The sequence below is a fragment of the Protopterus annectens genome, chromosome 10.part0, assembly GCF_019279795.1.
Source record: "Protopterus annectens isolate FY-2018-M chromosome 10.part0, PAN1.0, whole genome shotgun sequence".
Taxonomy (NCBI): domain Eukaryota; kingdom Metazoa; phylum Chordata; order Ceratodontiformes; family Protopteridae; genus Protopterus; species Protopterus annectens.
In genome coordinates this window covers 220181625-220202815 of record NC_056744.1, presented here as the reverse complement: position 1 = coordinate 220202815, position 21191 = coordinate 220181625, and positions in this window count along the sequence as shown.

Genomic DNA, 21191 nt, shown 5'->3' with positions numbered 1-21191 from the left:
GACCACACCATTATATTCACACGAGACAAAGCAATTTATTTGTTGTTCAGCTAAGAAGGCTTAATTTGTTTTCTGTACATTAATTGAGATTATTTTGGGAATATGTGTTGCTAGGTAAAATGTAGAAGCCTTAGCAAAGCAGTATTCAGTTTTAGTGGATAGGCTGCCTGGTGTTGACAGAATGACTTTTCATGGAACTATAAACACATTATGTAAACTCAACATGCCTGCTTGGCATGAAGGAAAAGTTTTGACAATAGTTACAAACAATGAGTGAGTCTTTCTACATAGGAAACAAAGCAAACCGTTCGGTTCTTTGTGTGAGTGATCGTAAATATGTGATTGAAAGATAGCAAAACAAACTTTATGTGGTAAGAAGATTAAATTAATCTTCAAGCTGATCTACTGCCATGTTTATAGTGAATGATTTGTAAATAGTCTTCGTCAGCTCTAATGGCTTATCTTCAGAGTTTCCCTGAGCTGTCCTGACAGGTTCTTTTGTTCTCCTTAAAGAATAGCTCTTTAGGTTAAATGTTGCATTCCACAGAGTGCTTTATTCAACTTCTTAAAATGTCTCTCTCCATGATTCCTGTCACTCAGTCCTTTCACTCACATATCTCATTTCCTTCTCTGTATATGCCTCATTTCTTACTTTCATTTTGTAAATGTGTTTATAAATGGCTACAAGACATCTTCAAAATTCTTTTGAAGGTCTCACTTCATCAAGTCACAGTTCCTCAAACCTGTAACTCGATGAACGGAAACCACCGAACGCAGCTCATCAATTCCGAGAAGACGTCCATGTATATATATATATATATATATATATATATATATATATAGATGTTGCATGATTTACTGCTGCTCAGATTTCATCTCCTGCTAAAATGCTGAAGTTTTTTCATTGTGGTACAGTTGGTCAAACTACGTAATGGTTGAAGTTCTTTAGAGTGACTGTTATATAATGCAAGGGCTTATCTCTTTTCTTTGAATTTGTGCAACCCTGGAGTTAGTATAATTAATTTCCAAGGCTGAAAGTTTTTTTTAATTTATTTTGCTTTTGGTAATTGCAAATGTAACCTATTGGTTTAAAAAATGCTTGATTTGCAATTATACCTTTTTTTCGATTACCTTAGTAGCGACTAATGGTAATTGCCAATACGTATGTTTGATGGTTTTGTTTCTATGAAACTAATGATTATTCATTATAAACTCGTACTGTATATATATACATATGTACCTACCTATCTATCTATCTATCTCTATATATCTATATACACATATATACATATATACATATTAGAGCACTGCAAATAGCTACCAGTCACTGAAAAGGCAAGCTTTCTTTTTTTCCTGTCTAATTTTCAGAATTCTCAATCAAGGAAGCTACGCACCACTAAGGTCTAATCTATAAATCCGACACCAAAGTTACTCGCTAACCGATGATGCTAATAGTGCTATATTCAGGTGAAAGAGCCTTTTCAACATTGGACCAAGCAGTATGGAATCATCTGCCATTTGAAACCAGAGAAGAAGGCACACTAGGCAGTTTTAAAAAAAGCACTGAAAGAGAGCTTGTTGAAAGACCTACCATGCCCCTGTTTCAAAGAAAAAGGGTAGTCTAAGCATATATCACATCAAGCACGTAGGAGACTGAGCCAGGGGGTAGTTGTTACCATAGTAAAGAAAGTCTTTCTGGTACTCTGTTCACATAATGGCATAATATGTAAAGAAAAAATGTACCATTCACTTTCCATCTGCTATCATGTGACTGAACATAGCTTCCTACATGTACATATTGTAAATATCATGTCCAGAATGGTTTCATGTTTGTATAGTCTGTGTCCAGTTGTCATCTTTTCTAAAAATTTTTGAGAATATGAATAGCTACATATCCATATATGATTCACAGCTTGTTTTAAATTAGGTCTGGGAACAAACCAATTTGTCTAGAGACATCTTTAATTTAGGGGTTATGGGGAGTTAAATGTGGGTGTGGAGGGTTGTTTTGGGGAAGGATGTTAAGGCTAGGAAGTAAAGGAAGGTTTGAGTAGATTCTGGGAATGGATGGGTTAATTTAATATGGGAAACTATAGAGGAAGTGAGGTAGGTGTAGGGTGAGACTTAGGGGTTTTATGTGAGTGTAACTGGGAAAGAGAATCAGGTTTTGGCATGATCCTGCTACTGCAAGGTGTATGTCCACAATGACCAGTAGGTACCTTGAGTGCAGGTAGGCGTAGGATTAATATTGATAGGTATGGGGAAAGGAATGAATGCTAAAATCTTTTTTTTTTTTGCATATGGTTGGTTTGGTTAATTACGGAGTTTGTTAGGATCAGTTAAGGTTGGTTATGGAGGTGTGCTTGCAGCTTGTTTTTCATCGAGGATTTGGTATGTTTGTATGGTAGGAAGGGAGCTTTGCTGTAGTGCTGTTCGTGAGTTATCTATCCTCTCAGGTGTGGGTTTCATGTGGGGTTCGCCATTCACGGGCCTTGTTCGTTCCTGGGTAATGTTCCCTGGTTGCGGGTAGACATCTTGGTCGGATAGTGTGTTTTCCTTTAGTTGTCATGATAGAGTTGTTGCATCCTTTCAGATGGTTGTTTTAATTTTGTTAGTGGTAGTGGTTAATTTTAGTTTTCTGCTGCTCTCCAAGGTGGGAGAGATGTTACCATCCACGAAGTCGTTGACTAACAGTTTTTGTTGCGCATACGAGGTGAGCTCTTAATAGTCGGGAGTGGGAATGGGAATGGGCTGTTGCTGGGCAGATTATACAGTTGTACTGGTCTAGTTCCTTCACCATATTAACCCCGTTGTGGAGGTGTAGCGAACGTCAGGCATACCTAACAACTGCCCAGATTTTCTCAGACCATCCAGATTTTTGCCTCTTATTTTATGTTTGTTCCTTATCAACTTTGTGGTTTTATGGCAAATCACTTAGGATTGAAGTCACTAAATAATGACATACATTTTAGTTTCAGGCTTCATATCCTTCAGAAAATGTGTGCTGATACAAATCCTGTTTTCTAGCTTTTTTCAGATTTTAATCCTCTTATTCTAGGAATGTATGAGTACTGCTGCAGTAATAAAAAAAAATACAGTGATCCAAACAAATCTGTTGGACATAGTGTGCATAACTTCCCCGTGTATCACCCATTATTTTGTGCTGCTATTCTGTGTTGACTGGAAAGATGATCACAATCTGGACAGATGTATTACATTTGGCAACTTCATGTTTCCTTGATCATGTGTTACCATAAGGATGGTCATGGCTTACTTTATTACATGTTTTTCAAAGTAGTACCATCTGAGCTAGGAGTTTGCAATGTGTTTCATGTAGGGTTGTCACCTTCTTAAATTCCAAAAGTGGGACAATTTTTGTAGAAACCTGAGATGTTGCAGGACAAACTGTAACCACAGCTGGTGCAAGGGACTGAACTTCAATTTTTTGCTTTATGTTAGACCCAGTGTCCCCTCATGCTGTTGGTCTGGTCAGCCCTACATAAATAAATAAAAAGCACACACAGAGGGGTACAGAAGGTCAAAGGAGGGAAGGGAGTAGTGAGGAGAAAGGCTTAAGCTTTAGTATGAGTTGAATTTAGCAAACATGGAGAAGGGAAAGTGTAAGAGGGAAGAAACGGCTATGGATAAACAGGGGTACAGGTTTGGTAAGATAGGTTTATTATTCCATTAGCCAGGTGGGCTAGTGAAAGTGGATTGCTTAATTTTTTTTTCCCTCTCTCTCCATAGCTCTTCTCCTGGAGGCTTATTGTTGTGTTTTCTTTTGGAGATAGTGGAGGTGCAGAGTTTTCAATAGAGATGGGCAGCCATTGTATTGCAGGCAGAGAATCTGTTCCTTGAATTGCCTGGCAGTGAGTATATGGTGGGTGAAGAACTTGGTGACTTCTGTTGGAAGAGAAGAAGGCAGGCAGTGAAGAGCAGGTTGGTGGCCCAAGGGAAGCAGGCAGGGTAGTCAAGGGATGCTGGCACAGCGGATGTTCGGGCTATTGGAGCAGTGCAGGATGCCATTGCAGGTAATGACATGTTGTTGGGAGTTCATGTAGATATATCAGACATAGTGCAGTCTGGGAATTGGTTTGGTGATATGTGGGGATGAGTTACATCAGGAGTCTGGTGGAAGTATAGGTGTCATGGAGCATTAGCAGAAGCTTCGTGAAGGGGGCAAGGTTTAAGGGGAGGCATTCACCAGGGAGGGTACTGTGGGGTTTCCTATGGAAAGTTTGGCATCATCCATAGGTGGGATGAAGTTGCCATTATATGAGGTTGGGGTGGATTTTGGTATTCAACTGTGTGATTGGTTAGCTACGCAGGTCCTGAGTCAAGGGAGTGTGGCAGTCTTTCTGACTCCTCACATACTGTCACAGTTAAAGACAAGATTTGCATGTGAGAGTATGTGGATGTCTTTCAGTTAATTGATACGGAAGGGGTTCAACATTTGTTGGAGGCAGAGAGCAAATAACAAGGATCTGTTGACGACTCTAGTGGCCTTGGGTGGAGAATGGTTGGTAGGCTGTGATCACGAACATGGGAAAATTGGGTGTTAGGCTTCATGTACTACATGGCAGTTGGTCTGAGAAAGATGTCACCTTGGCCTTACCAGTGATGGCTTATTTTCTCACCATGTGTGAGGCTCAACATCTACGGGAGGGAAATGCTTGGTTATGGTACGATCAGAGGTTTTGGAAGTGGAGGGCAGTAGATCAGTCATTGCATTGGAAGGTTACGCATCCTGACATATGATTATCCACTAGGATGCATAGTTTTGGAGCTGTTAGCAGAGGGGGAGGGGTGGGAGTATGTTAGACCTTTAGTGCGTGCCATTGTTCATTGGTAGTGTACAGGTCGAACACTTGTAATAAGTATTTGGGAGTTCATCCAGCTGTGCATTGTGGCTGATGTGAAGGGAATGCGGCCAGTCAAGCTTTGTTTTCAAGTAATTTGAGTGGGTTACCTTCCTCATTTCAAGGATTTTGGGGTCTGTAAGGTAGAGGGAATTATTTGTGGGTGGGGGGGTGTCTTTTCGGGGGGACAAAGGGAAGACTTGGCGATGCATTCTCTCGTTAGGGTGCAGGTGTTGTGGCAGATGGACCAGCAATTTCCTGATTTGACAGTGATGGAATAATTAACTAATGGATTTGCTGTTTAACTGGACTAGTCAATAACAATTTGTGATCAGAGCAGGAGTAGGAAGATATTTTGGAAGGTTGGGTGGAGGGGTCTATATTAGAACATCGAAGTCTTGAAACTTCGAATGTTCTAATATCCACCCCTATTCAGTGAATGCTGAAAATAGCGAAGCTGCAGAACACCAAATTTTTTCCTAGGGAAAGAATTTGGTTGGCCGTTTCTGTGGCTTCGCTATTTTCAGCACTGTGGTGGAAAGTTCCGGGTCGGGTTCAGGTAAGTATGCGATTGTGTGGACGTGAGGGTTAGGGCACACGTTAGGTGAGTTAGGGTTAGGCTGCAGGTGAGGCAAGTGTGCAATAGTGACAGACCTTAGGGTTAGGGTTAAGGTAAGTGGATAGATAGTAGTGTATGTACAGTTTAGTGCAGGGTTAGATGTAGGATTTTAAGTGTATGTGTGTGGATTGCTGTTTTTTTGGTGTGCTTGTGTTGTGTGTATGTGTTTTGGAACAGCAAATTTTTCCCTGGGAAAAAATTAACTTTTCTGCATGTTCGATATTTTCAGCATTCGCTGAATAGGGGTTGATATTAGAACATCCAAAGTTTCAAGACTTTGATGTTCTAATATAGACCCTGGGTGGAGAAGGAATGTCAGGCCGTTTGGCTATTGGGCCCATTTGATAGTCCCCCTTTTAGCAGTTTTAAGGCCTCACTGTTGGATTTGGTTCCTAAGAAGCCCTGTGGTGAATTTCAGTCGATTCATCATTTGTCTTATCCTGAAAGGAGCTCTGTTCATGGTTTTATTGCAGTAGAGGATGTCAAGGTGAGTTTTACATCTTTGGATGAGATGGTGTAGGTTATTTGGGGGTATAAAGACCCATAGTTGTTAAAGGTGGATATTGAATCCATGTTTTGACTCATACCAGTACGGGAGGAAGAGTGACTGTTATTAAGCATGGTGGTTGGAAACAAGTTTTATTTTGACAGGGCTATGCCAATGGGATGTTAGGTAGCCTGCACTACATTTGAGAAGTTTGACACCACACTCCTTCAGATTTGGCAGCAGTGGGTGGACACTCAGAGAATGGTACAATACTTAGACAATTTCCTATCAGTAGGTGTGGGGTTTGGGGGAGTGTGGGAATGTATGTGAGAGTTTTTGCAGATATGTGAGGAGCTGTGGATGCCATTGATGAGTCAGAAGTGGGAAGGCACAGCAAAGGTATTGGATTTATTGTATATACTAGTGGATGTGGAATGTGGACTGGTTTGTTTAACAGGTGAGAATATAACACATTTGAAAGAAAAGATTGGTTGAGTGAGATCCAAAGGCAAGGAGCGGGTTAAGGATGTCATGGAGCTTTTAGGGCTTTTGAATTTTGCATGTTGGGCAGTTCATTCTTGTCAAACTTTCAGTAGACCTGTGACCTTTTTTGTTAAAAAGGGGAATAGTAAATGTCTGTGGATAAGAATTGGGAAGTTGTCATGGGCAGATTTAGCTCTTTGTCTGTCCTTCCTGGAACAGCTTAATATCATCTTCTTTTGGCAGGCAAACTGGGTTGGTCAAGGGAAATTGCAATTGTTTGCAGATGCAGCAGGTCGGGTTTTGGAATGGGAGTGTTTTTTGGAGGTGAATGGTTTGCAGCTTGTTGGCTGGCAGATTGGAAGGAGGAGTGGAAGAAGGAGGCTGCCTTCTAGGAGTTAATGCCACTTTGGGTTGTGTCAGTGGTTTTGCAGGAACGGTTGAAAGGAAGAGAGTTATTTTTTATTCAGACAATATTGCAGTGGTGCAGGTTTTACAGGTGAAGACAGTGAAATCTGAGTTGTTATTGTTAGTATTACTTTTTCAGGTTTTGCAGTTAGCTCCTAGGTGGGCAAGCTGCTGGTGGTGCCAGACGAAGTATGACAAACTGGGCTGAAGTTACCAGTTGGTTGGTGCAGTAGTCTTTGGCAGCATCTACCAGGAGGGCATAAGGAATTAAATGATTTTGATAAATTTATTTTACAGTTACCTGAGGAGGAGGGAGCTTGGTCAGAAGAATTGTTATTACAATACTTGGCTCGAATGTGGGTGCAAGATAAGGCAGTGCATTCGGTCAAGGTGGACTTAGCTGTGATTGGTATATTTGTGCAGGTGGCAGGGTTGCATGACTTCACTAAGTCCTGAATAGTTGGGTGTATGTTGAAGGGATGGGGTAGTGTGGCTGGCGTGAACATGGATAAGTGATTGTTGTTGCCAAGGCAGGTTTATTGCAGGATTTAGCTTTGGTTGCTGGTAATTTGGAGAATTACGTATTGAGGTGACCTTGTGTTTGTTGATGTATTTTGGAGCATTTAGGGTGTCAGAGTTATTAGGGTTGCTGGTTTGGGGGAATGTCATGGCAACTTCTAAGGCAGTACACATTTGGGTGCATAGATCTAAAATGGATCATTTAGGGAAGGGCACACAAATAGTGATTTGGAAAGATGGGACCGATTGTATGTGCCTGGTGGGTTGGACTAGGAAATTACTGCAGACTCATGCAATGAGCCTCAAGACTTGGTTTTCAGTCAAGAGGGGGTAAGATGATAATGGGTAATCAGTTCATATATGTGATGAGGAGGGCTTTTCGCTGTATGCGGTTTCCGGGAGAGAGATTTAGGACTGATGGCAATAATTTGGGTTTGCAGCGCTTTGGGTAGAGAGTCTTATACCATGATATTAAAGGCCTTTGGAGGAATCAACTCATGGATGAGTTGGCATTTGTGCAAATATGGAATGGGGCTTTCTCAGGTATTGGTGATACCTTTGGCAGGTAATGACTTTGGAATAATTCCAAAACAGCAGTTGGCATATCGGATGAGAGAGGATTTGGTTATGTTGATGAGATTATATTCAGGTATGTACATTGTAAGGTCAGAAATAGTGCCTCATTTGTTTTGGAAGAATGTCGATAATTTTATGGCTTTAGAACAGGCTCATAGATTTATTAATTGCAGTCTGGCAAGGCAGCTGTGTGCTTTGGGTATTCAGACGATAGATAGGGACTGGTTTGGTTCAGAGACGATGGAGTATACCTGAATGAATTTGGTTTAGATTTGTTTAAGGTAGACCTAGGTTTATTTGGAGGGTTTAGTGAAAGCTCAACAGTAGGGAGGGGAAACAGTCTGGGGTCAGGCTGGTGGGTGGAGAAAGAGTGGCAGGCTTGTCCCTCTTCTGTTTCCCATCTTGGTGTTGATACAAGGAGTTTGAGGGATGAAAGCGAGCAGTAGGATGCTGCTTTGATTAATGAGTATAAATGAGCGGTGGTAAGGACGTTGCTTATTTGGGCAGGGTGAGTGGGGATACCCTGCCCTGATATATGTTTACAAGGATGTTACATGTTGTTTTCATTGTGACATTAAACTTTGGTGTGTACTGCGACCTTGTGTGCTTCCTTCCAACTTGTTCTGGATTTATTTAGTTGTTGTTGTGGTTGGAATCCCCATTTTTTATCTTTATGTTACATGTTGTGGTTAAAAAGATTTTCATGTTCTGATTAACATTTTAAAATGATGCAATAAAGTTATGTTGTTAAAAGTTAATAAAAGTTGTCGAATGCCATTTTGGTGTGATATGCTTTATTGAAGGGGTCTAGGACAAATGAAGTTTGGGAGCAAACCAGTTTGTCCAGGGACATCTTTAGTTTAGGGTTTGGGAGAGTTAAATGTGGGTATGGGGAGTTTGTTTTGGGGAAGGATGTTAAGGCTAGGAAGTAAGGGAAGGTTTGAGTAGATTTTTAGAATGGAAGGATTAATTTAATAGGGGGAAGTGTAGAGGAAGTGAGGTAGGTGTAGAGTGGGACTTAGGGGTTTTATGTGAGTGTAACTGGGAAATGGAATCAGATTTTGGGTTGATCTTGCTACCGCCCTCCCTCTCTTTCTTTCTGGGTTTTCTTGGATGGTATGGTTCTTGAGGGAGGTGCATAGGTGGAGAAGAGCGGCAGGCTTGTCCTTCTTCTGTTCCCCCTGTTGGTGTTGAGGGATGAAAGTGAGCGGTAGGACGCTGCTTTGATTAGTAAGAGTAAGTGAGTGGTGGTATGGACACTGCTTATTCAGGCAGGGTGAGTGGGGTTATGCTGCCTTGATGTATGGTTACAAGGATGTTACATGTTGTGGTTACAAGGATGTTACATGTTGTGGTTACAAGGATGTTACATGTGGTTACAAGGATGCTCATGTTGTGGTTACAAGGATGTTACATGTTGTGGTTACAAGGATGTTACATGTTGTGGTTACAAGGATGCTCATGTTGTGGTTACAAGGATGCTCATGTTGTGGTTACAAGGATGTTACATGTTGTGGTTACAAGGATGTTACATGTGGTTACAAGGATGTTACATGTTGTGGCTACAAGGATGCTCATGTTGTGGTTACAAAGATGCTCATGTTGTGATTACAAGGATGCTCATGTTGCGATTAACATTTTGAAATGATACAATAAAGTTATGTTTTCGAAAGTTAATAAAGGTCATCAAATGCCATTTTGGTGTGATGTGTTTTTTTTTGAAGGGGACCAGGACAAATGGCATTTGTTTATCATGTTAGATACAACTGTTGCCCTACTGACCAAAGTCATGGCTGAAAAGGGGCTGAGGGCCAGCCCACTTACTCAGTTATCAAATGCAACATGTGTATAATGTATGCATTATACTTATTTGTATTCAGATTGTTTGAAGTACGTTTTTCCTCCTTATCTGTCAAACTGCAGACTTCTGACAAGGTCATAAAAATAGCTTTACTTGATCATATTGATACTGGGCTCATACTGTATTGTGTTCCCAATGAATGCAATGGTAAATAAGCATAAAAGCAATGTTTTACAGAATTTTTATTAGGGGGTTGCTCCCATATGTCCTCTGATTTTGTTTTTTTCTTCTTCGCAGATTACACCCTCCAGGTACCACTTGACTAGGGCTCTACCCCCCCAACAGATGTTTAAGTATGCTACTTCTGATATCATACCAATTTGTTTAGTTTGTTTCCTGGGGTAATAGACTGATCACAATAAACCATTTGCAAGCACAGCCCATGTGAAGAAATTCACAAAAAAGTAAAGAGAACAAATTTGAAAGCATAGATAATAACAGAAGACACATAATAATCTCATAGACAATTAAAACAATATGTAAATATTATTAGCTGAAGAGAAAAACAAATGTGAATTAATTTTGGTAGAGAGGGAAGCAGCAAAAGAGAACAAAGGGTCAAAGCAGAAGTGATGCAAGTGTGGAGGGAGCTAGGTTGCGTGTCCAGTGGAAAAGCACTTACAGTCAGATTTTTGATGGAGGTGTATTTTGAGTTGAACTCTGAACATGGGCAAAGAAGAGACTTCTTTTAGGTTGAAGAGGAAGGATTGCCAGAGCTTGGGTGCAAGACTGGAGAAGGAATGGTCGGTACAGTGCAGTTTAGTTTGGGGTGTCTAGAATGAGGGAGTCCATTCAGAGCAGTTGTGGTGGTTGTAGAGGCTGGTTTTATTATGGAATCTGGCTGCAAGAGGTGGGAAGCTGCCTGGTTAAAGTAGCTTGAAAAGAAGAGACCCTAAAAGTAGCTCAACTCTGTATGAGACTGGTAGCCACTGGTCTTTGGAGATTGTACTCCTGAAGGGGGTGGGGGTGGGAATTATAAATGAATTGGCATATTTTGTTTTCAATGGACTGAGGAGTGGATGAGTTTTTTAGAGTCTGTGGCTATGATGGGAATTGGGGAGCCCATATTCAGGTTCACCAAGGAGGACTCCTTTGCCTTTTGAAGATCTATCTGATCTGGAGAGAAAGGGAGATATTTTTCAGGACCAGAATAAAAGAGAACCAATCTTTTTTCCTGACATTTTCAATGTAACTTTGGAAGTTAAATGACTGATTTAGCCATAAACATTAGTATTTAAAGAATATAGTTGCTTATATTGTGGAACCATTGAAATCCACCATGTTGAGATTTTTCAGAGGTTTTTTTTTCAGCTTTTGTGAGGTTCCAAATATCATACTTTTTTTGTTTTGGAGGGATTTGGGAGTAGCTTTTATGGTTGTTTAGCTAAGAATTAAGGGAGTGGAGTTCAGACTGAAGCTGGGTTTAAATAATTGAATGTAAGACATTGGATCATAGGATAACCATGTCATCTGCACAAAGAGTAATAGGAAGGTTAAGGAAATCAGAGGGCTGTTTATAATTTAAGATTGAAAACATTTGGGTAAGTAGGGATCCCTGGTGCACTCCTCTGGTAAGGGGTGCTGGAGGTGATAGGAGAGAGCCTATTTTGACTCTGAAACACCTACTTGTTAAGAAATATTGAAACCATTTGTCAGTGTTGGGGGTTAACTCCGATTTTTTGAAGAGAGTGAAGCAGCAGGAAGTGGTCAATTAGGTCAAACACTTTGGTTAGGTCAATGAAGAGAGCTCTTGAAAGGTTTCCTTTATCCATGTTGAGAAGGATCTCATCTGTAAGTTACCATAGTGGTGACATGGTTCTCCAGCCAGCACAGAATCCATGCTGTTTAAGAGTGAGGAGGTGGTGCTGGATGGAAGTGGACAGTTGGTTGTAAATTAATTTTTCAAGTATAGAGAGGATGGAGATAGGGCAGAAATGAGAGGCATTTTCTGATTGAGGCTGTTTGGGAAGGGGTTTAACAAGACCAGTTTTCTGTATGTCTGGCACTCTATTTTGAATTAAGCAGAGGTTATAAATATGGAGAGGAGGTGTGGTAAGGACGTTTTTGCAGAGTGACATAAACCAAGGATTGTTTGGACCAGGGGTTGCATCCAGGGGTATGTTTTCTAGTAGCTGATCAAGGCCTTTGTGTGTCATTTTCTTAAAATAGAAGAGGGGGACAAAAGGAGGGGGCTGGTTGGGTTCAGGTTGTGGGGTAGAGGCTGTGCTACTAGGCAGTGTTTCACTAATAAATTTGAGCAAGAGAACACCTGCCTTGACGGACTTGCCCAGGAGCAGCCAGATATTGCTTTCCTTTTCTTTCAGTAAAATGTTGATTTGCTGGTAAAGTAAGAAGGGGGGGGGGGTGAGGCCCAACCAGAGATTACCTCTGTGTCATCAGCAGATGACAGTAGAGCATAAGCCTTGACAGACTTGCCCAACTCAAAGAAAAGGGAATTTTTCTCAGAGATACTGTAAACTCAGAGGTAGTTGATTTACAATTTAGGGGGCAAACACAGAGTCCTGCAAAACTATTAGAATTCTTATTACGCTCAGTTAAATGTATTGTAATGCTCTACTAGGTGTTAGCGAAAGTGAGAGATCCAGACTGTTTATGGTATATTTAACATCAGCAGACTGCAAAAGACCCATAAAATGATAATTACCCTAAATTAACACAGAGGCCATGCATTAGAAGAGAAGTCACTCTCTTCATTTTATAGTGTTAATCAGTTATCAGTATCTTTCATTTATATCTAAATCTCTTGATCATATTTTCAGAGACTGCCTCCTTGTCTGTCTTTTCAAGCCTTGGAAGGATTATGTTTTATCGTGTTTCTTTTTATCAGCATCATTGATTTTTCCATTCTGCTTGGGCTTCTTCTCAGTGTGAGGGAATCATTTCTTCTTGAAAACACACATGCTTACAGGTCTGAGCTCTCTTTCTGAAATGGTGCATTTTACTAAACTCTTTGAAGAAAGGTAGACAAATACCTGATTCTTTGTTCAACCAAAAAAGGTATTTGTTTTTTCACTGAGTAATGTTGGTATTAGAGATGATTATAATAATACTAAGTACCAACGTGCATCTATGTACCTGTCTGTGTGTACATGTGTGTGCACGTGTTTGTGTGGTAAAGCAATATTTTCAAAATGCTATTTACATACTTCTGATCTCAGAGTTCAGCATTTGATATGGAATGTTCACTATTTTTGGAGACCACAGAATGGATGTTATAATTTTTTCAAAGGCTCCTTTTTGTTGCATAATTTCATAATAATTCTAACTGGTTTGTATGGCTAAATGAATACATATTAGTACCACCATTTCCACCCAGTAACTGTGTGGTGTGAGTTATTAACTATTATTGTGGGAATACTAAAGTGCAGAGAGGTCTACAAACCACCGAGAGCAACAAGCCAACAGGTCTATCCCATCTGAATGTCAATAGTGTGGGGAAGACAGATATAAGGGAGGGTGTGTATAGAAAGCAGGTGGGATAGGTGGGTAGATAAGTGGTGCTGCACCCCTAATGGTGAACAAGAGTGAACATCAGGTTCCAGGTAGTGGGAGGGAGATGATTGCACTGTGAAAGAATGGTCCCTTATTACAAAGGGTTTCAAACAGACAGAACTCCCTTTTTGCAGCTTAGTTATTATCTTACCCTAACCCACCCCTTGTAAAAGCATGGAAAACACATGGGGAATAACAAACTTGTCATCCCACAAGGCACCTGCTTTAGATACGGCGAAGGTAATTAAGTATAAACTGCTTCCTGTATTATGGGGTTTGTGTATGTTGTGTGTATGCATGTATGTATTTATTTACTTACTAAAATTTTGTTATCCAGGGTAGAGTTCTGATCACAAATAACCAGTTTCCATCTCAGACTGGGTATGAGAAGCGCAATGCATATTACAGCAAAAACAACAAGAATTTGTAAAGAGAGTACATGGCAATTCCTGTTTTCTTGTGGGCTTCTAGGTTTTCAGTTATTCTAAGCAAGAGACACTTAAGCAGGTAGTCCCAGAACTGTGAAACAGTGATATAGATAGATAGAGAAAGAGACAGAGAGAGAGAGAGATATGAGAGTGTGTGTGAGAGAGAGAGAGAGTAACTATCACATAGCAACCGCCCTTCGTCTCATCACTTATCAATCTTTGAAGGTCACTGACTGATTGCAGTCAAGGTGAATCTGTTAGTCTATAATGCTGCAGCATTGACTAAATCCTTCCAAACCTGCCTCCTGGAGCACATTTTTTTCTAATTATTTTATTGCAGTTAGTTAAATATTTAAAAGACTGCAGTTAGTTCTCCACAAAAAGTGGAATAAATTATTAAAGTGCCAATTCAAGTGTGAAAAGAATTTTACCATTCATTGGCAATGATTCTGACAGCCCAAGAATGCAATGTGCTTTAGTCGAACATGCTACATTTTACAGGCAGATACATTGCTCTGCTCAGTGAAAACAGACCTTTGCATTACTGTAATTTGTACACTAAGGTCTGCTACCCTCACCCCCATTCAAATCTAGCTTTTACAAAATATGTAATTTGCAACCATATTGAGAATGAAAGAAAGCCAGCTTTGTAACAGAGTGGAAATCTGATGTTCTCTATGTCCTGTTTTCCCACAGAATTTGTGGCTATTGTTGCTTATTTTCTTCAAAAAGGTGCTTGGCTATGGCAGCCTTAGGCTGAAGTCTGCAGTGTTTTCACAGTCTCTCCCTTGTTTGTATGAGCTCAATGAACGTAATGATTCATTTTTAGGTTTAAATGTAACTGTACATTTATGACCCACAATTCAGCTGAGAAAAATGTTCAACACCCTTACTTATCATGCTGTGATCCTTTATATTTATTAACATTACATTTTAAAATGGTGTTTTTTTCTGCTGTTAGTCATCTATACTCATTCATTGTCTGCACTGCAAAGCATGCAATGTGTCTACATGCCACATTATTATAAGCCTTATTGCCATATTGAAAGACAGAGTCATAAAATACCAGGCTCTGCAAGCAGAAACTAGAGCAATATGGGATAAAAACATCCACACTGTTCCTATATTAGTAGGGACAAGAGAACTAATAAAAAATAATTTTCAAGCATATGTAAAAATGCTACCAGTACATTTAACTCCATATGAATTACAGACGGAGGAAATTCTGGGTACATTATGAGTACTGAGAAGAGTATTTGTGGCTAACATCAAAGACTGAAACAATATTAATTTCACGAACTCTAACTGTGCCCTGAATTAGGACTGGGGTCCATTCCTTTCACAGTACTAGAAACCCAAAGCATTTGGAGAAATTAAAAATTAAGGAGACTATATACAAGCACTGGGTAATAAGGTATGGGAAGCATAACTGTGTGTGTGTGTGTGTGTGTGTGTGTGTGTGTGTGTGTGTGTGTGTGTGTGTGTGTGTGTTAGTAGTACACGAGGACATAATATTGGGTACTATAGATGTGACAGACCATACCTCAGAATTTTGTTGTGGACATCACGCTGAGAAAAATACAAAGTGATGTGCCCAGAGCAAAAACAGCGGAAGTGAATTATGAGATTATTTTTGGTTAAGAAGGAAGAAAAATGGCTGCACTTAGTTAATTGTTGGCTAGCATAAATGTATGAAAAGGTAAAAAGTGGTTAAATAATGGGAGGAGATGAAGTGGTTCTTTTTGAGGAACTGATTTGTATTTAGAGTGAAATGTTTAAAGCCAAAATAGCAAAGATGAAAGAATTCTGTTCTTAGCAGAAGCTCCAGCCAATCAGAGCAGTGTCTAATGGTCACAAAAATAATTACAAGGGTTGCATTCCTACTGACTCATCTAGTGCAAAGCTGTCACAGGTGTGACTCATCATTGCAATGTGTCTGATTTCTCCTCATTCCTGAGGTTGAGCGAATTAAGGGATGGTTGAGCAGTGCTTCCCAGTCTCAGTTTTACATATTTGGTAAAATAGATACATTGTTTTGATGAGATACACATGCAATGATATTGGATCATAGGATCATAGGAAGTTACATGGCCTTAGGGCCCTTACAAGCATCCAAGTTCTACTTTTATTTCCACAATCTGCACCTTATTGCCTCTGTCCAAGAGGGACACAGGTAGAACCCCTGGGTTGAATTTACAGTTACCCATCCAATTATCCAGACTGCATTTGAAGAGGGCCAATGAGGTGCTCTGTTTGACGTGAAGTGTGAGTCTGTTCCAAAGGTGTGGTAACCTCTGGGAGACAAATCTGTCCCTCTGGCAGGTTCTATTAATGTCACATATCAGGTTAAGGTCTTTAGAGAAAGTAACCTGTGTACAATTTGACTTATAGATATGCAGTATTTCCAATAACGTAGGGTCAGAGAGTGCCTTGTATGCAAGGCAGAGATCACCTCTGAGTACTCTGTATGAAACAGAATAAAGTGACAGTGATTTCAGGTGATCCACATAGGACAGATGCTGAAGACCTTAAATTTTCCTTGTGAGGAACCTTTGCGGTCTCTCCAATTGCTGCAGGTGCTTGGAAAGGTACATACCAAAAGGGGTGTTGTACTCAGTTATTGGCCTAATGAGGGAAGAGTACAGGGAGGTCATAACTTCTTTTTTTCTGAAGGCAATGCCCTTACTTATGAAATGAGCAATACAGAATGCCCTTCTTACTACTGCAGAGACATGGTGGTCAAAGATAAGGTTGCTGTCAACCTGTGTGCCCAGGTCTTTCATGCTATTGATGTGGTTAGCAGGAACATCGCACTTACTGAAAGGGATGATAATGCATTTTTTTGCATTGCATTTAAGGCCATGACTTTGGCACTAGTCATTTGTTTGTGTAAGACCCAATTGTAGGATGTTGACATCATTTGGAGATTCTATGACCACTCCCAGTTTGCAGTCATCAGCAAACTTTGTCAGCCACAGATTTTTATGTTTTGCTTATACTTCAGAGAAGCCGAGAGGGCCTGAAAAATACTACTCTACCCCTTCCTAAACTTTCTTTCTTTTTGTTTGGATGCAGAGCTATTACACAGACATAAGAGAACTGACGTTTTATACACGGAGGTGTATCTGCATCACTTGAGATACAATGCAGGTAAGTGTGATAAAACTGTGTTTCCACACTCTTAGTACTGTACAACAGGATTCTTGGTTTGGAGGTGATGGAGAGAGATCATCAACAAATCTGCGAACATTCTTCTGAATTTCAGCCAACTGCACGCTTTTATAGGTATTGACAGATGTAATACCCACATATTTCACAATCTCCAAAGTATAGCTGTATAATCCTCTATGTCTAAAAGCATACTTTTTCAGCCTTGAACTTTATCTTTCTATGATTCGTAAAATATTGCATTTTTGTATATATCATGTGATGTGAACATCATTTTGCATTATTATTAATAGTTAATGTCTGTGGAGCTTTTCTGTCCAGGCCTCTACTGAAAGTTTTTTTTTTTCTGTGCCCAGATGGACTCTCTTGGTAAACAAACGGAAAAATAAATAAATGAATCAATAAAGTAAATAAAATATGTTCTTGGGACATGCTTCAGGGAAGATGAGAGCAAATAAATAAATAAAGAAATAAAAACAGGAAGAGTATTGTTCTGTGACATAAAAAAGTCTGTAGATGATACATATATGATGTGAGAATCAAATGCCAAACATAGAGTATAAAATTCTTGTCGAACTCCAACACGACCTCTAGTGTGCCACATAAACATACACCTGCCTCAGTAGGTCCGAGGGCAAATTATACTTTGTTTCAGTTGTATTCTTTTAAATGCATTTCAGGTACTGATAGTAAATTATTCTGTTCTTTTCAATTGTATTCAATGTAGTGCATTTCTCATCATTTCAGCTTACATACTTCCTCTCTTCCATTTACTGGTTGTATGAACCCCTCATAGATTAGCTGGGGCAAGGCCTGGATACATCTTGGGTTCTGGTACTCTGTCTCAAACCACAAACATGGCGACTAATGCCTGTACTGAAGAAATGCTTGCCAGTTAAGGTTCTAACATAAGACTATGGTAAAGGAGTTGTCTGCTGGACTGTAGAATAATAGTAAAAAAAAAAAAGAACCCAGCTTGTGGTGAAAGGTTGACCTGGGTCACAGTTGTCATAGTGAACTAAAATAATGAAAGAATTTTATTCTTTCAAGTAGACTAATGGGAAATGGAGCAACAAGTATCCTTGTACTGCATCCTGGACAAGGAAATGAAGTGATTAAAATTCCTGCCATTCTATAAACATTACAGAATAGAGCTGTCACATTTACTGAAATAAATAAATAAATAAATAAATAGGAATGCACAAGTAAACCAGCCTTGCTACAGTGATGCTGGCAGGCGACGAATGCCAGAGTAGAACTTTGTAATTGTAAAAATACATCAACAAAACAATATTCATATTCTTTGAAATGTTGGGAGTGGCTGACCTGAGCTGTGATCAGAACTGCATCTCTGATGAAACCTAATGAAAGGTAGCCAAACCATTCTGAACTTATATTACACTAAAACAGAACAGATCACACAGGCTTTAATTGTTCTTAGTGATGTAAAATTCAGGCTAGAAACATGACTTGAGATTGAAAGTATATGAAGCCTATTCCCACATGAAAGTGTGACTATCAGTAGACATTGCTAGGATACGCAGTAACTTCCTGCTGTTTTACTATCTGATAGTCAACCTTTCAGGGTACTCAGAAGGAAAAGTATGCAACACGATTAATCACAAAAACTTACAAGAAGGATGAAAGGCATCTTGCATGATTGGAGGGATGTAATGAACATGGCATAGGAATTCATTAACTTCTGTTTTCAGTCAGTTAATTCCTGCTTCCTGTTACGCTGGTTAGCACTTAAAAAGATTACTAATGTGATAGTCTTCTCAACTGAAGGAGAAAATTAGCTTTTTGCCTTACTTGTGCATTTAAAGCTATGTTCTCTATCTTAAACTACTAAAATGCAACAGTAAACACCACAAATGAATTCCACAATTGTTACAGCAAGTCAGAAGTGCAGTGCGTGGTCTACCTTTTAATGACTGAAGGACTGAAAGATGGAATGAAACAAGGCCACCCACAAAGCTAGTGATACAGACATGATGCAGAGGATAGCACAATCAATACTCTTGATGTAAAAAACTGGGGAAAAGAAAAATAACCAAGCAATGAAGAGAAGCAGTTGTGATATAAAAAGTGGAGAAGGATTTGAAGGTCGTTAGATTAGCTCTAAATGTAAAAAAACCTGTGAAAAATAGCAAAATAACATTTAAGGGGCATTAGCCATACAAAAAAAAAACTACAAGAACTTACTTCCTTTTTACAGAGTGCACCTTACAAAGATTTCATCTTTTCAGGGATATAAAACTTGAATTAAGAATGTAATTTATTTATTCATGTATTAATTCATTAATTCGTTTATTTATTGTTTTTGTTTACTGGGAATTTTTTTAGAAGGTAATAAAAGTAGTTAAAAGTTTCAATCAGATGTTATGTAAACTGAGGCTGCAAGGGGTTAATCCACATAGTTCTGAAGAAAAACAGTGGTGGGGGACATGATGCAAACTATTACATTTTTTCAAGGATATCTACAGATTACAAGTGGGCACTATAAAGCCATAGTGCTAACTGCAGGAAAGACAGCAGTTTGATGCCCTCTGGCATACGTCTGTATGTAAGTATATTACTGAGGACTGAACTCTAAATCGTAAAATGTTCAACACCCAGCCATAGCTACATATGCTTAATATAATGCATCTGACCAACAAACCCCAGACTCCTGATTTCAGCAGTGAGCAGTAGTTCTGTAGCTTTAACATGTCTCCTGCTGCATGGGTACTGTGCTTTTTTCCCCTATGTTTCATATGCATTTAGATCAAGAAATTTAAATGTACTTTTCCAGTTATTCAGCTCTTGTCTATTTTCCGGAGTTTATTGCCACAGCCGAGCACAGAAAAATAACATGCACTGTACCCTTTGAATATGTCATTACTATTAATGCACAGAAAAATAACATGTACTGTACCCTTTGAATATGTCATTCATATTATACAGCTACTCTGTGATATAAGTACAAGAGAGAGGCAACATAAAATGTCATTTTTCTCATAGTTTGGCCATGTTTACCTCTTCAGAAGGCAGGCATTGCAAACAGCTTTCCTTTCTTCTGTTTTGAATGCTAAGGCAGCTACTGCAGATACCTTTCCTTTATTTCTGGTATGAATGCTAAGTACCCTTATGTCCTTTCAATAAACAAATCAATCATATACTTGTGTAAGGAAACTAGAAATTATTTTACTTGAGATCACTCAAATTGTCTAGGCTGGAATACAAAGAATAAATTGTCTTTTCACACATAGAAATGAAAATAAATTATTCTAGCTAGAATATTGTTAAAAAAATCTTTATACAGCATACTGCAGTTCCTAAAATTATTTTTAACTGGACGCTACACTTGAAATTATGTAACTTTTAATTAGGAAGGCAAACATAACAGAGAAAAACAGATAAAAGTAGTATTTAAAATGTCAGTCAGGCTGTCTCCTTGAAAAAAGTCATTGGATTTACATTAAGTCCCAAGTGTCTTTAACTTTAACATACCAACAAAAGTGAGTGTCTCCAAACTGATGCTCAGCTTGATCTCATTCTCGTTGGGAAATAACTCCCTTTTCGATACTTAGGTGCACTGCATGTTAATGCAGATCTCAGGAGGCCAAACACAAATAGATGTAGAAGAGCTTAGCAAATAATCTGGCATTATTTGGTCCTATGCAAAAAAAGACAACAAAAAAACAAGATAAATCTGAGATTTCTCATCCTTCTCAAATAACCTAGCTTTGGTTATTGTGATTTAGTCCAAAGACTTCATTAGATCTGATATGGAGTTTTTAACTTTTAAATGTATATACTTTGTAACATAGCCTGAGGATGTAGGAGATTTCACAGTAGCCCAAAGCGGGGGGGGGGGGGACAGGGACTGGCTTTGGGCCTTTAGCAAAACTGAGGAAGGTAATATCAGACACAGGACCAGGTGAAAGAAACACCACTGTATGTGGATTGCTGCCGAGAATCTTTAAGGTAAAAATAGGAAAAGGGCAGCTGCACCCCCCCCCCCCAACACACTACATTATTCCTTGTAAATACAAACATTTTCTTAAAACATGATAGTGAAAAAAAACATGAATAGCTCTCCTTTTCCAAAAGGTAACACAAATGTGAACATGCATCAGTGTACATTGATCAGTGTAGCAGCATATTTTGCTTCCAAATTCAACCCATAAGAAAAGGGATCAGCCTATTTTTATATGACTTTTGAGTCCCTTTAAACCATAAGTAAATGAGTGGCAATTAACAGTTAAAAATATAAAACACTTGGCAGAGT